Raw genomic sequence first — 14,224 nt, forward strand, 5'->3', positions numbered from 1 at the left:
ATCCTCAAGAGTGAAGCTACAAAAGCCAGCTGAATCTGAAAACCCGTAAGTGAAGCAATTTAAGTCAAGCACAGAGAGGCAGAGGCACAGAGAGAAATAGCTTTTTCTCTGACACCTTCTAATGCTTCCAGGTTATCCCTCTGTAGCTGACCTCTAGGAGATGTTGGTAGTGAAGTATTCTTATGCAACTTTACAAAGCATCACGACGTCCTGTGACAGCCAACAGATGGGATATTATGCAACCAATAAAAATAAAGTTGATAAAGGATACAAATATATCTTTGAAGAAAATGCCTCTAAACAATGTGAATATTTTTAGCAAGCAGAAAATAAAATTGTAAATACAGTGTGATACCACTTTATTAAAAAATAAACACATAATTATATAGATAATGACACAGGTATTATTATTATATATGTTATTTATATATATATATATATCATATATATATGATACATAACATCTATATAAACCTTGGGTCCTCAACATCTACAGCCATCTTTTTTTCCTTTAAAAAAAAGAATGATGTCTTCAATTTTTCTAAACATTCCCTTTCATTGATCATCCACTTCTGCATATATCCTCTTCCTCTGGCATCACCTTCTTTAAGGGTGGACCCTTCTAATCTCATCACTCCTAGGAGTATCATTAACATAAGGCTGTTAAGTGTGAAGATTTTCATTAACCGTTGAGGCTTACAGAGGGGAATTACCATAGCACGACTTAAAACTAGCTAGAATCAGGGGAGGTTTGCCTATTGTGAAAGCATCGTGGCACTGCCTCCAGAGTAGATGGATGGAATAAATACTATACCGAAACATTAAATCCAATTTAAAATTCAATCCAAAGTAGGAATTTAGTATATGGTTAGGAAAGTACTCCAAAACAATAGGAAAGAAACATACTCCTTTTTTTTTTTTTTTAAGAGAGAGTGGAGGTGGGTGAAGCAGAGGGAAAGAGAGAATCTTAAGCAGGCTCCACGCCCAGCATGGAGCCCAGCGCCAGGCTGGATCTCATGACCCCAAGGTCATGACCTGAGCCAAAATCAAGAGTCGACTGCTTAACTGACTGAAACAGCCAGGTGCCCCAGAAACATACTTTGTAACAGTCATCAAGACAACCGGAAAACTCCTCCTTTTTTGTGAACTATTGTTTAATTAGGTTAGATTCCCCATCGCATATTGTATTCCAAAATAAATCTAAAATGGCTTAAAGATTTATATATATATATAATTAAAACATTCAATGTTAAGCAATAATAAAAGTGAACACTGATAAAATCTTGGAGAAGGGGAAGGAATTTTTGAAACATGAAAGAAAAATTGGGTACCTCAAAAGGAACAGACAAGTAAACGCAAAAAGTTGTTCAAAGGAAATAGCTACACAAGAAAACAAAGGTAGATGTAAAACGGTGCTTGGGGTAGTGTTGCATATAAATCTAAATATGTGAGGGATGTGTGGGTGGCTCAGTGGGTTAAGCACCCGACTCTTGATTTCGGTTCAGGTCATGATCTCAAAGCCCTGAGATCGAGCCCCATGTCAGGCTCCAGGCTCAGCGGGGAGTCTGCCTTGCCCCTCCCTCTCCCTCTGCTGCTCCCCTGCTTGTGCGTGCTCTCTCTCTCAAATAAATAAATAGATAAAATCTTAAAAAAATAGGGGCGCCTGGGTGGCACAGCAGTTAAGCGTCTGCCTTCGCTCAGGGCGTGATCCCGGCGTTATGGGATCGAGCCTCACATCAGGCTCCTCCGCTATGAGCCTGCTTCTTCCTCTCCCACTCCCCCTGCTTGTGTTCCCTCTCTCGCTGGCTGTCTCTATCTCTGTCGAATAAATAAATAAAATCTTTTTTTAAAAATCTTAAAAAATAATAAATAAATCCAAATATGTGAGCTAATTTAAACATCCATCAATGGGATTTAGTGAAATAAATTCCAGTTCTTCCATATATGTTACATTTAAAAATAGTATGTGTTTATATTTATTGATATGAAAAGACATTCACAAACTGTTAATAAATGGGAGGGGGAATTATTACAAAACAGTATATAAAAAATATATAAAACAGTATAATTTTTTTTCATGTTCAAATATAAAAGTAAAATTGCATCATTTCCTCGTCACAAAGCTTCCTATGGCTTCTTAATACCTACAGAATAGCCTGACTTTCTAGCATAACATTTGAAGCTCTTTACATCAAACGCTCCTTTTCCTGCCTCAAGAGAATGTGCTTTATTCACACAAATCTATTATCCTGTCCCAAAGGACTGTGTGCTGTCACATTTTCATGGAGCTCATGCTGTTCTCTCAACCTGGAAGGAGAAATCTTCCACGTTTGCTTCTTAAGGAAATTCTCCTCATGCCTCAAGTCTTTGCTCCAATGTCACCTTTCACTGGAAACTAGCACTAAGCCCACCCCCACTCCTTCCCTACATTCTCACAGCACAATATTTAGACATTTTTAATACATCAGCATTTTTGACAAGCCTCCTCCACACACAGTACTGAGTTTAATGCTTGTAATAGTCTCCTATAAGTGTTTGCTTAAATACAAGGCTTATAAAATTTTAATTATTTGAACAATTTTTCAAACAAGATAAAAAATTAAATAAATCTATCATTTTTTGGCATTTCTATTTCTACTAATTAAGGAAGAATTGATAGAAATAAAAAACAGTGCGTAAAAGTGCCTCATAATTTGACTTCAACACCCGCAAGGCAACCTCTATTAAGAGTTTAGTATACACACCCTCTCACAATTTATTGTATGTGTGCTTCATTGTTCTATAAAAGTAGCATCTTAAAAGGAAATTGTTTATCAGATTAGCAAGATTCCTCTCCCTAACCCTCCCGTCAGAAAAATGTAGAATATTAATTTTCCTCAAAATTCTTCCTGCTTCTTTCTCATATTAGACCAGCATGTGCTTTTAATTTTATTCAACTCCACCCATAAATCCTCAATTTGCCAGGTGCTTTCATGATACGGAGCAATAATTCACGGTGACCCCGCTGGTCTATCTGGACCTGTCCGTCTGTGTGACTCGGGCCTCTCACCCCATCTCCGAAGGTCAGTTGGGCTGACCTTCGGGCGTTCTACTCCTAGGTTTAAGTGGTCCCCATGAAGCCTTAACGATGTCCACACAGAAACTGCACAGCCACTACCTCCCAACAGTGTCGTAACGTTTTGCAGAAAGAGAACTTGGCTGGGGAGCAGATCCAGGGTCTCCGGAGCTCTGCTTCCCACAGTCTTTGTCACCAGGAATCTGTAGCCCCTTACATCTCTGGACTTCAGTATCTTGATCAACGAGGGATTGGACGGACAGCATCAGGAAGTTTCAAACTACCCTCCAAAGAGTGTGGGGACCTTGAGAACATGCCCCCCGAGGCCTTCAATAGAAGGACAGAGAAGAGAATTATTTCGTAGTAATTAATTAATAGAAAATCATAGCTACTCAGCCAACTCTCGCATCTTCGGAATTCCTAAAACTGAACAAGAAAATGAAAAGCGGCATCTCTAGAACCCCCATGGTGCGTGGCATACAGGTGAGGTCAAATATCGATTTGTTGAGGAATGGAACTGAGGTGCCAGCAAGGCTAGTTTCTAAACTGGAATCTTTAAACTTGAAAGCGCAGCCTTTTACTGGTGTCGTTTCCCTTTCTCTCTGTGCGCCTTGAGAGGAAGCTTTCTCACCAGCCCAGCCTCATCTGAGTATTCTGTTTCAAAGCTTGAGGCAAATAATGAAATAGTAAAAGCCCTGGATTCGAACAGGCAGGGAACCTGAATCGGGGTCTCGGGGCTGCCACTAAATTTTGACCTTGACCAAGTCACTTGCCTCTCTGGGACTATCCCTTTGTGCAACCATTTATCAATTAGTTTGCAGCACTTACGACACACCGGATACCAAACCAAAATTGCTGGGAATGCTAGGATTCGTATGACCGGGCCCCTTCTCCTGGAGCTCAGCTGGAGATAGCGGAAGGCAGAGAGGCAAATACACACAGACACGGAAAAGTCAGCAGGACAGCCTTGAGATTGTGTGACCACGGGACTGCCAAATGCCTTTCAAACCCCAGAAGTATACAGCTGTGTGGAAAGGAGCTCACTAATTGGTTCATGATCTTAAATACTGTTCACATTTCCTCCTCACATCGTGGAAAAATAGGGATAGAAGCTACAAATATGTAATTTGCGTTGACTAGCACCTTCTCCAAAATATCCCTGCCACCTGGTCTGAAACTGCCACCAACAATCAGACGACAGAGGTGGGGCTCCATCACCAGTATCTGGCACATGGGAGGGGCTCAATAAATATTTGTTGAATTTGTGACTAAGTAATGGCAGAACAGGTCTGGGCAGAACAGGACTGAGCAGAGGAACCTTCCAGCTTTTTTTCTATGGGTATGGATTTAGGCAAAGCTCAGACATAGAAAATGTGACTGTGGGGACAAGAGTGGAGTGTGCAGGTCACTCCTTGGGACGTGAAGTTGGGCGGTTGTCCCTCCTGCTGTGTTTCCAAAGCTGATTTTCCAGCAAAAGGAAACTAATAGTGATGGTGGTGATTAACTCTGCAAGACTGGAGATAATTACGGTCCTCGGAGAGGTATAAATGAATGCTTTAGCCTCCCACAAAGAAACACTTTTCCAAACATGAACATGTCTTCACATCAAGCAGGCACTTCTCAGACCTCTCACTGGGCATAGACGTTACTTTTCGGCAAATCGTTTACAGGTGTCTGTGAGGTCCGGGCGTGTAAAGGAAGGAGGCCTAACAGAATTTTCTGCGGCGCGCATCACCTCGCTCGCTTGTCCGGTGACATTCTGGGCTCCCAGGTGTGGCCTCAAAGCGGGAGAATGTTCCGGCAGGACGGAGGCACCCAGCAGCTGGCTGCTAAGCCGATTCAGAGCACAGCTGTTTGGCTCAGAGGACGCCAGAGAGGAAGAACGCTCCGCCTGCCGCACAAGTCAGCTGGGGTATCTGCTATTCTTGCAAATTGGTCTATATTAAATACGTAATTCAAGGGCTAAAATTAAAACCAAGATGAGCCCACAGTTTCTGGAGCAGTCTTCAAACATTCCAGGCATAGCTGCACGTCTTTTCATACAGCCAGCCATCTTCGGAGGCTCAAAAGGAATTTCCTCTAAGCAGAAAAGTCTGAAGAGAGTTCTTCAAAGATCCTTGAGGGAAACTCACTCTGATGGCAGGAAAGGAAAGTTCAAGATGCCTCAGGGATTACAGGCATGGAAAAATACTTTAGACTGTCAGGGCAAGAGGAGGTCATGTTTGATGATACCTAATACAGTCTTGGGTTAGAAATCCTGCTCAAAACTAAAAGAGCAAGAGTGCTAGTAAAGACATAAACTTGGAAAGCAAGGACCCAAGAACATAAGTACATATACAGAAAACACTGTGGGGCGCCTGGGTGGCTCAGTGGGTGAAGCGTCTGCCTTCGGCTCAGGTCATGATCCCAGGGTCCTGGGATCCAGTCCCACCTTGGGCTCCTTGCTCAGCAGGGACCCCGCTTCTCCTTCTGCCTGCTGCTCCCCCTGCTTGTGCTCTCCTTCTGACAAATAAATAAATAAATACAATCTTAAAAAAAGAGAGAGAAAAAACATTAGCTGCGTGAGTGTATATGTGCTTATATATTAATGCAGGGGTGACGTCCAAAATATTGAACTACTCTAACAGCAGACGATGATCAGCTGTCCCAGTCGGTCTGGAACTAATGGGTTTCCTGGAATATGGAACTTCTGCTACTAACACTGGGACGGCCCTGGGCAGCTGGGGTATTTGGTCAGCCTAGGCAAGGGCGCTAACCAATCCGAACAGACATCAGCTATACACACCCGTGTGGCCTGGTGAATACTGTTTGATCGCTCATCCTTGATGTCTGAGCGTGTTCGCGCTAGAGGAACCCTGGGAATCAAACAGTCCTGTATTTTCTTCCCCTGAATTTCTCACACTTTCTCCTGCCTCTGTGCCTTTGCACAAACTGTTCTCTCCACCTGGAAAAGCCCTGACCAACATCTATAACTTCCTGCCAGAAGACCTCTCAACCCTTCAAAAACTGAATTAAATACATCTCTGAAGATCTTCCCGAGGACTCGGTATTTACTCCTATACACAGAATTTGAGGGAAAATGGGAAGCAGAAAGGCAACTCCAAAGAAGCAAGATTGTTCATCTCAATTACTTAACGAACAAGGAAGAATCGGTGAGCATCTCTCAAATCCCCACCCCCAAATTCTGAATCAAAGTAATTTTTATCACAGTTGGTGGTAGTCTCCAGGAAGCCGCTAAAAGCTATTATGGGCTTTTGTGCATGCTGCCAGGGCCCCAGGCGGAGCAGAAAAAATCTGAATCCAAGGGGCACCAGCTGGCTCTGTTAGTAGAGCACACGGACTCTTGATCTCAGGGTTGTAAGTTCGAGTCCCATCTTGGGTTAGAGATTACTTAAAAATAAAAATCTTAATGGGGCGCCTGGGTGGCTCAGTTGGTTAAGCGCCTGCCTTCGGCTCAGGTCATGATCCCAGTGTCCTGGAATAGAGCCCCATGTTGGGCTCCCTGCTCAGTGGGGAGTCTGCTTCTCCCACTGCCTGCTGCTCCCCCTGCTTGTGCTCTCTATCTGTGTCAAATAAATAAATAAAAACTTAAAAAAAAAAATAAAAATAAAGATAAATAAAAATCTTAAAAAAAGAAAAAAGAATCTGAATCCAGTGATTTTAGGGACAATAATGAAGACCCACTATTTCCGCAGGTCTGGGCCACAGCACTGCTAGTAAGCTAAATACTCTTCTTCAGCTTAGGTTAGGCCATGATGTTTCTAAGAAAATAATTACTCTGAGTTCTCAAGAGGTGTAATTAGTTAATAAGGCATCAGCAGTCTGAGAAGCCGTCCTAGGTGGGAAAACTGAGCTGGTACTGGAGGAAATTTCGTACCTTCCCCTTCTCCCAAGGCCCGCCGCCCTCCCAACTACTTGAGCCGGCAGGAATCAGGAAAGAGCAGAGTTGAGCATTCTCCTTCTGTGGAAGGTAGAGAGCACAGGAGTCACAGGTGTGACCTGTAGCTAGAACCAGGTCAAGGAAGGGGGAACACCCAGACAGACTGGATCAGTTAGGGTTCCAGCAGGAAGCAAACAGCATACTCATAACAGGGAAATCCAGAGAGGGTTCGATGAAAGGTCTATTTACAAAGGTGTGGGCAGGGTGTAGAGAAACCACAGGGGATTAGTGTAACTCCTGGGGCAAAGTGGAGAAATGGTTACCAGAATCTGGAGACAGAAAATGCTGAGCAGAACGAGCCATATGACAAGAGCTTCACACCTGTGATGGCAGGACTCAACCGGGGGGGAGGGGGGCAGTGACAAGGCGGGAGAGAGCTGACCTCTCTCCCCTTCTCTCTCCAATCTCTTGCTAATGCTCCCCTTGGGACCAATGGGTAAGGGAGCCATCCACATAATTGAAGGTCAACTCCTGGTGCACAAGACAGAGTGGAAAAATGTACAGAAGGTCTGGAGGACAAACAGAAGGCGTCCAGCACATGGACACTCACACCATGAAAGCCTGCATCTTGTGCTCATGACCTTCAAATGCACAAAGAAAATGCCAAACCCTGGGTGCCTGGCTGGCTCAGTAGTACAGCACGCAACTCTTGATCTCAGGGTTGTGAGTTCAAGCCCCACAAAGGGCATAGAGCCTACTTAAAACCAGAGAAGAAAAGAAAATTCCAAACTACAGTTGACCTTTGAACAACACAGGTGTGAATTGCCAAGTACAGTTATATGCGGATATTTTTCAACAAATACTGCACAGTACTGTAAATGTGTTTATTTTGTCTTCCTTATGATTTTCTTAAAAACAATTGCTTTTCTTCCCTTACTTTATTGTAAGAATACAATACATAATACATACCACATACCAAATATGTGGTAAAAGACTGTACATGTTATCGGTAAGGCTTTCAGTCAATAATAGGCTATTAGTAGTTAAGTTTTGGGGGAGTCAAAAGTTATATGTGAATTTTTGATTGCATGGGGGTGGGGGATTGGTGTCCCTTCACTCTCATGTTGTTCAAGGGTCAACTGTATTTAGAACTTGAATCTTGGCAGTGGCTAAGAGCATTGGTGAGACTGCCTAGATCTGGGGCAAGTTGTTTCACCCCTCTAAGACTTGGTTTACCCACCTATAAAATAGGCACAATAGTAGTACATATTCATAGAGTTGTCGAGATTCAGCAAAGAATCCAACATAGTGGATGGTAAATAGTAAGTGCTTAATAAATGTGAATGTTAATTTTCCATTTATCACTATCACTCGGTTTTGCTACATATCATATATGCCATGCCATTTAATGTTTTCCTATTGAGGAGGCTAAAGGGTCAAGGGAACAAGGGGAAAAATAAAAAAGTCTTCTCCATTCCACTCTCTGGCACGAAGAGAAGGAGGAGTCACCTGACCTCCAGATGTGCTAAAACACAGAGGCCATTGTGTCAGCCAAGAAACCCAGAATGTCAGCTACGACAATGTCTGCAAGAGAGATGGGTAAAGCCAAACCTCCCAACTGGCTCGTGTAGATTAAAATATCCATCCCCAGGAAAGGGTTGGGAGGTTCCTACATTCCTATTATACTTAAAAGAGGAAATAGACCAGAAAAATGAAATTGAGTTTATGTAGAACAATCTATGCATTACACAGAGAAATGAAAACTCTTCAGAAATTCAGCGGTGATCTTAGCATGTGTCTGAGGGCGTGAAGAATGTAGGACACCTCTGACAACAATAAAAGTCATGGTCTGCATACTTTCTTTTATATAACTATTTGGCCACAACTTACGTGCATTGGGAGAAACCGATGCCACTCAAACGTTCTCGATGTTTTGGAAGCGCAGGATCTCCTCTCCATATCCCACCACAAGTATAATCCTTTATGGCAAAACTTTCTATTTGACAACCTGACATAGCTAAGTTAAAAACAGAGAATTAGTACTGGCAAGTTAATAGCATTCTATGGATCCATGAGTCACTAAGTTCAGTGTCAGGTAAGAATGCAGGTGCAGAGAAAGCAGAACACAGGTTCCACCAGGGGAATTAGAATGAATTGAGCAAACAAAGGATTAACACCAAAAAAATGCGTGATACAATCCCCGGCCTTAGCATTTTTGTCTCTCCTTATCTTACCTGTTTTGATTCAAGAAACTTGCTAAGACATTGGTAGGCTATGGACTTTTTTTTTTTTTTTTTGGATAGTTGGTGGTTTTCAAGTTTGTTTTTTTTTTAAATAATAGCTTTCCTGAAATACAATTCATATACCATACAGTTCTAGTGTACAATTTCAAGTGTACAATCCTGGGGTGGTTTTTTTTTTTTTTTTTTTTTTTTTTTTTTTAGTATATTCACCCTTACGTACAACCATCAGCACAAATTTAGAACATTATTATCATCTCAGAAAGAAACCCCACACCCTTTAGATATCCCTCCTTTGTCCCTGTCTTCTCCTTTCCCCAGCCCTAAACAACCACAAATCTATGTTCTGTCCATATGGATTTACCGACTCAGGCCATTTCATGTAAGTGAAATGATGTAATAGAAGAGCTGTTGTTGACTGTCTTCTCTCACTCAGCACAAGGGTTTCAAAGTTTACCTGCCATGCAGCATATATCGGCACTTCATTCTTTTCTACAGCAGAATAATAATCCATTGGAAAGATGAACCACATTTTGCTTATCCATTCATCAGTTGATGAACATTTGGGTTGTTTCCACATTTTGGCTAAGAAGAATAATACTATAAACATTCATGTACAAGTTTTGTATGGACATGTGTTTTCATTTCTCCTGGGTGCATACCTAGGACTGGAATTGCTGGGTTATATGGTAACTTTATGCTGAACTATTCCAGAAACTACTAGACTATTTTCCTAGATGTCCGTAGCAGTTTACATTCCCATGACTCCTTCATCTTTTCTACCACCCTTATAATATAACTATTAGAGTGGTAACCAACTTAATATCTAAGTGAAAGTACAAAATACTGGGTTGATCCTTAATCCAGTCACATCCACGAATAATTCTTCTCCAGAATGAAGATTCTGTTCTCACTTCCCCATCTATTCCTAAATGTATGCTGATCATCAGTAACAAGTCACAGGGAATCTTCCAAGGATTGTAGTAAAAACGGTAGTAAAAGCTGGCTTGTCCTCTGTAGTATCCCTATGAGATGAATTCGTTTTATTTATTTTATTCTAAAACACACACACACACACACACAAGTGAAATAGGCAGGAAGGGCATGGCTATTTCCATTAAGCTAATCAGGAAACAGAAACACAAGAAAATTTATAACTTGCCCTAGGACACGTCTAAGTGCTGATGCCAGGGTATCACATACTTCAAACTCTTCCCTCCGGTTGGAATGATAAGATATTAACATAAAAAATAACAATGCCAGGTGTATGTGCTATGAATCAAATGGATGACAAGAGCCAAAAATATAACAAGAGTGTTGCAAAAAGTGAAAGCAGATGAGGATAAGGGTATACTAGGAACAAAGGAGGGAGACACAAGGGAGATTTCCTAGAGGAAAAGGGAAAGTGGCACTGGAGCTCGGCCTTGGGGAATGTGTAGAAGTTTGAGGGTTTGACAGGTTAAGTTGCTGGCCCCCAAAGCAACAAGACCAACAACTTGGAAAACACAAACAGAGCCAGGGAATAATGGGTAGACCAGTTAGAGGGCAAAATACTCCCTTACATCGAGCTAAGAAGTAATAGGTTAAGGGTTCAAATATACATATCAAATTAAGACTCTAGTCTTTATTCAGTAGGCAGTAGAGAAAATTTGACAAAAATTTCATGAAAGGATTTTCATGATCAGTGTGGTGCTTTAAGGATACTATTGTGGCAACCAAGAGGATTATGGAAACAAGGTAAAAGGATACATAATGGGAAGAGAAACACTAGTTAAAATACTATCATAACAACCCAAGTGTAAGATAACAAATATCTATATCAGGGGTTCTTTTTTTTTTTTAAGATTTTATTTATTAGAGAGAGAGAGAACACGCACACACAAGCAGGGGGAGCGCCAGGGGCAGAGGGAGAAGCAGATTCCCCACTGAGCAGGGAGCCCAGTGAGGGACTCCATCCCGGGACCCTGGGATCATGACCTGAGCCGAAGGCAGATGCTTAATCGACTGAGCCACCCAGGCGTCCCTATATCAGAAGTTCTTTACCAGGGCATATGTTACTCCCCAGGAGACATTTGCGATGTCTGGGGACAAAGTTGGTTGTCACACAGTGCAGAGTCCTTCTGACGTCCACTGGGTAGAGACCAGGGGTGCAGCTAAACACCCTACAATGAACAGAAGGACACTCTACAACCAAGAGTATCTGGCCCATAATGTCAATAGCGCCAAGGATGAAAAAACCTGGTCTAAGTTAAGGTAGTAACAGTGAAAATAAAAGCAAATGACAGATAATAGAATTATTTTCAAGGAAGAAGTGATAGGGTTTGATGATTGGTTGTGTCTGGAGGAGAGAGGGACTAGGTGGTTTAAAACATGCTTGGCAAAACTCTAGTAACAAAAACAAAAAAATGTTAAGAAATTAGGAGGAAGGAGGAGTATAATGAGTATATGTTTTTATCTTCTCCGTATCTTTTTCTTCTCCTCAAACTGTCATGGCATTTGAATGGGAAAGATCACACCCACAACCCATCTACAAGTGGTACTTTTCTGATCTGGCTCTAGCCAATCAGGCTCCACCATAGACTTGGCCTTACTGAATGGTTCTCTAGGTGAGCATGTGATCCAAGCAGACCAATGAGACTTCTTTCTGAATTCTGCATATGTCACCCATGAAGCCAGCCTGCCTGAGAATTAAAGAGAGAGACAAACCAAGAAATAGACTCTTAACTATAGAGAACAAACTGATGGTTACCAGAGGCGGGGGCAGGGGTGGAAGGATGGGTGAAATAGGTGATGGGGATTGAGGAGGGCACTTGTCGTGATGAGAACAGGATGTTGTTTGTAAGTGCTGAATCATTATATTGTACACCTGAAATTAATATTCCACTGTATGTTAACTAACTGGAATTTAAATAGAAACTTTAACAAAAATTAAACAAAGGCAAGCAGAGCAGAGTAAGCAGAGACAGAAAACCAGAGACAGAGAGTGAGAGAGAAACAAATTCTAACGGATATCATTTAGGTTCCTGGATCTAGCTATGCCTGAAATACAAGATTCAGATTTCCCAGTTAGATCAAGCCAATACATTTCCTACTTTGCTTAAGCTAGTTAGAGCTGGATTTCTAGTTCTTTCAAATGAAAAATTTCAGCTAATAATGAAAGAATGAGATTAGTTTTCAATGCGTTAACAGATGGAAAATCTTTCAGTGAGGGAGCAGCTAGAATTTCGAGAGCTGAGTTAAATTAAGCGATGTATTTTGGAAATTATTTCCTTAGAGGTGACAGATGCCAGAATAGTCATGACCCTTTTGAAACAGGCCAAAGATAGAAAGACTTGGTATTTCTTTTCCAATGTATAAGAAAACAAAAGGAATCATAAGTTATTAAGAAGTCTAATAAATTGTGATCATTCAGAAACAGCAATTCTAATTAAGATATTAGAAACTGGTTACTTAGGAGTTATTTTGAACTCTTTGTAGTTTCATCACATGTAGAATAGCTTCGGATTTGTTCAGTTCTGGGCTAGCAATTGTTAATCATTTGCCTATTTGCTCTTAGATTTCTTTTCTCTGCTTCTCCTGCTCTGTTCTGTACCACAGAGGTTTGATTTCTGCAAAACACATTGGTCAGGCTTCTTTGCCAACTGGCTTCTCGTTAGTTTGGCCAATATAAGTCATTAGCAGGAGTCTGGAGTATGGAAGGTGGGGAGAAGCCAGAGTATGCCTCTCCTTCTTTCCTTACTTTGGCCAGTATTTCTGGCGGTGGTTGTGTCCCCTGCATGGTCCCAGCTTTCCGCAAGCAGCCCTATTCTGGGTGGCCCCAGCTCCCGCTAAGCAGCCCCAGCTCCAAAAGTCCGGTGAAAGCTTCTCCTCTTTCTGTTCCTCCAGCCCTGGAAGTGCTGGCAGCTTCTTGCTATTACTAACGTCTGGCTTTATCATTTGCTGTTAGCCTTGTTTCTCTTCCAACACCTTTGTAACCAGTTCCCCATGTTAAATCCTTTCTATTAAACCACTCTGTTTAGAGTCTCTATTTGCTGATTCATTTGTTAAGTATTTTCGTCAGTTTGGGAAGCTGTAACAAAAATACCATAGACTGGGTGACTTAAATAACATTTCTTTCTTGAGGTTCTGGAAGCTAGATGTCTAAGATCAAGGTGCTAGCACGGTCAGGTTCCTGGTGAGAGCTCTTTTCCTGGTTTATAGATGGCCACCCTCTTGCTGTGTCTGCGCATGGGGGAGACACCCTCTCTCTTGTGTCTCTTCTCTTAGAGCACTAATCCCATTCACGAGGGCTCTACCCTCATGACCTATTTACTTCCCAAACTCCCCACCTTCAAATACCATCACACTGGGGATTAGGGCTTCAACATATGAATTTGGGGGTTGGGGATGTTATACAAACATTCAGCTTGTAGCGCCTTGTCTCCAATTCAAATCACCAGAACTGGGTGATGAACAGAGGAACAAAGGGAGCCCATTGACCATTTTTAACCCTTAGATCCAATTAAATAAGATGTATAAAACTACTATATTGCTGGTGGATATAAAAGTATAAAACACAGCTTGTAAGGAGCATGTGATATAAAGCCATATATAAACAAAATAAAGATAGGAAATAGTGTAGGTGTAAGTTTCAGAGTTCAGAGGTGAGATTGATATTAATTGCAGGCATCAACAGAAGGCTTAATGAAGGAAATAAGACCAGAGCTGAACTCTAAGGGATAGAAAGCCCAACAGTGGGGAGCAGAATTACAGACAGCATTATGCAGGCAAATGGGTGGAGCATTAGCAAAGAAGCAGGGATAAACACAGTGTGTTCATGGAAGGTCTGACCGAAGTAGAGGCATTTATGGGCAGATTGGTTCAAATAAGTAAGGAAAGGTCACATTGCAAAGCGCCTTTAGTAGGCAGAGAACTGTGAAGTCTGGGGGATCAATCCCAGGAAAACTCAATGGTGAGGCCACATCCTTTAGAAGATGAAGGCCATAGTTCCCCCCACCCTTTTTTTTATCTAGTCAATGAAACACAGAACAAAGAGTCTGAAGGCTGGCT

This window comes from Ursus americanus, chromosome 13, assembly GCF_024610735.1.
Source record: "Ursus americanus isolate L20-20 chromosome 13, mUrsAme1.1.p, whole genome shotgun sequence".
Lineage (NCBI taxonomy): Eukaryota > Metazoa > Chordata > Mammalia > Carnivora > Ursidae > Ursus > Ursus americanus.